The 2,022-nt window shown below is 49.4% G+C and overlaps 1 protein-coding gene across 2 annotated transcripts in view; it reads right to left on the bottom strand.

Annotated features, from left to right (window-relative positions):
* The window catches only part of REEP1 (receptor accessory protein 1), a 111,268-nt gene that overhangs the window by 74,447 nt on the left and 34,799 nt on the right, over positions 1-2,022 (bottom strand). The gene's annotated exons all lie outside the window — the stretch shown is intronic.

Below are 2,022 nucleotides of genomic sequence, written 5' to 3'. Positions count from 1 at the left end.
CAGCAGGAAGGATCGAGCAGCTAACAAAATCACTGTTGTCATCTCACCCAAAGTGGGAGGAGCTAGAGGAAGGCCAATCACATCCAGACCTGACTCAGCTGCTCATGGAAGACCAGAGATTGTCTGCAGCAGGGATGTTTGGCCGGTGCCCAGAATATCTCCCTAATGAGACCATAAAAGTCCGAGAAAAGAAAACAAAGTGGAAAACAGCCAGGTTTCCTCCAGTGAGTGAAATTTAAATTTTGAGAGGAGGCTCTCCAGCACATGTCTCAATGGTGAGGGAATTATGTTAATTATGAGGGACAGTTAAGGCACAAAGGCAGCTGATGGCTGCGAAAGAATGGGTCTGGCTGGGCGCTCTGAACCCACTCCCGTCATCGGGAACACCTGTCCTACTGTCCTACGGCTGATGTAAGGAAGCCCACGGCTCCCCTGGGAGAAGGCCAACGAGTGCCTTGCTGAGGGGCCATGCTGGCTGCACAACTCCTGCGGACCCAGCCGGCAAGTGCAAATGGGCCCTGAGAGAGGAAGGCGAGACCCTGGTGTGCGTAACATTTTAGTTTTGATGCTTGGAAAGGTAATCCTTGGTACTGCTCTAAAAGGTGTGGTGGAATTACTGCTTAAGAGTTAAGAAGTTGAAATACACTAAATAGTTTGCTTTGTTTAGAAAAGAAAGCTAATTCCTCTCAACTACACAGAATGAGAACTACCTCTGAACATCTGTCCCATTTGCTTTTGCAGATCTGAAGAGAATGGATAAAACTAGGTCACTAAGGAGAGAAAAATTCCAACACAAGATAACAGAAAGAGCTGGTTTTGAGGATGGTGATGTAAGAAATTTTGTTCGATTCAGAATGAAAATAATACACTTTCTTCCCATTTGTTGTGAGCCCCAAATGGCCATGATCACAGGGCAGGCATAAGGGAAAGTTCTGGTGAGGGATGGCCTGTCATCCAGGGAATCAACACCAAGAAGGACTGCTTTACATTTTGGAAGAAAGTTAACATCACATAATAATAAGCAGTGTCAATTACTGAGCATGGCGCTAACGAAGTAGGCATGATTCTAATCTCCATTTCTCACACTGAATATGAAGATCAGAGAATGTAAGTAATCAGTCTAAGGTCACACAGCGAGTCCATGTCAGGGCTGAAACCAGAACGTGAGATTACAAAGCCTCGGTGCTAAACTGATATCCTGACTTTTTTGATGGCACAAAATCAGTAAAATACTTTGATCACATATTATCTGTATGATGATGAATCCTCAGGCCTTGCTGAGGAAATCTTTTTAAGTCATCATGAGGGCTGGTTTATCTAGAATGAGAATATCTAATACATAAGCCCCACTTCCCAAGGCTCTTGCAAACGGTAACACGACTTGGGTTCTGCTGAAAGCAGAGGAAAGCGTGAGGGACCGTGTGGATCCCACCACCTTGTGAGTCTGCCCCGCCTCCTCAGGACCCCCACCCCCTATCCCGGGGAGTGTGTGCCACACGCCCTTCTGACACGCAGACCCAGTGCCTGCCCCGTGCCCAGCACTGCGCTGCAAACCACCCACCAGGTCTCCTCCATGCTCATGACATCCGGAGGCTTCCCCTGTCCACGGAGCTGCTCCGCGCCTGTGAACGGGGGATGTGGCCTGGCTTGAACCCTTATCTGCCCATGGAAGGAGTGACAACCTTGGAGGCTTTGGGGCTCAGGGACCTCAGTGCTGGTCTGTGCTGCACCACGCGCCAGACGACGGTCCTTGGACAAGCACCCAGGAGACTCACTGGTTTTATCTCCTCTGCACAACAGGGTGTCCCCACAGGGGCTGGTAGTTCAGTCAAATGGTATGATACACAAGAAAATACTTTGAAAAGAAACGCTGCACGGGTCTGTGAAAGGGAGCTCTGTGCAGAGGACCGTGGTGTCCCGCTACCAAGAAGGATAAAGCAGGAACCACCGTGGGAGTTATCCAGCCAGTCCTGGGTGAGGCTGGGTCAAGCCCTCGTGCCTATGAGACCCAGGAATGCACCA

The sequence above is a fragment of the Lipotes vexillifer genome, unplaced genomic scaffold (genome assembly GCF_000442215.2).
Source record: "Lipotes vexillifer unplaced genomic scaffold, Lipotes_vexillifer_v1.1 scaffold1158, whole genome shotgun sequence".
Classification (NCBI taxonomy): domain Eukaryota; kingdom Metazoa; phylum Chordata; class Mammalia; order Artiodactyla; family Lipotidae; genus Lipotes; species Lipotes vexillifer.
The sequence above is the reverse complement of the archived record's forward strand: the minus strand, read 5'-3'. Positions and strand labels throughout refer to the sequence as shown.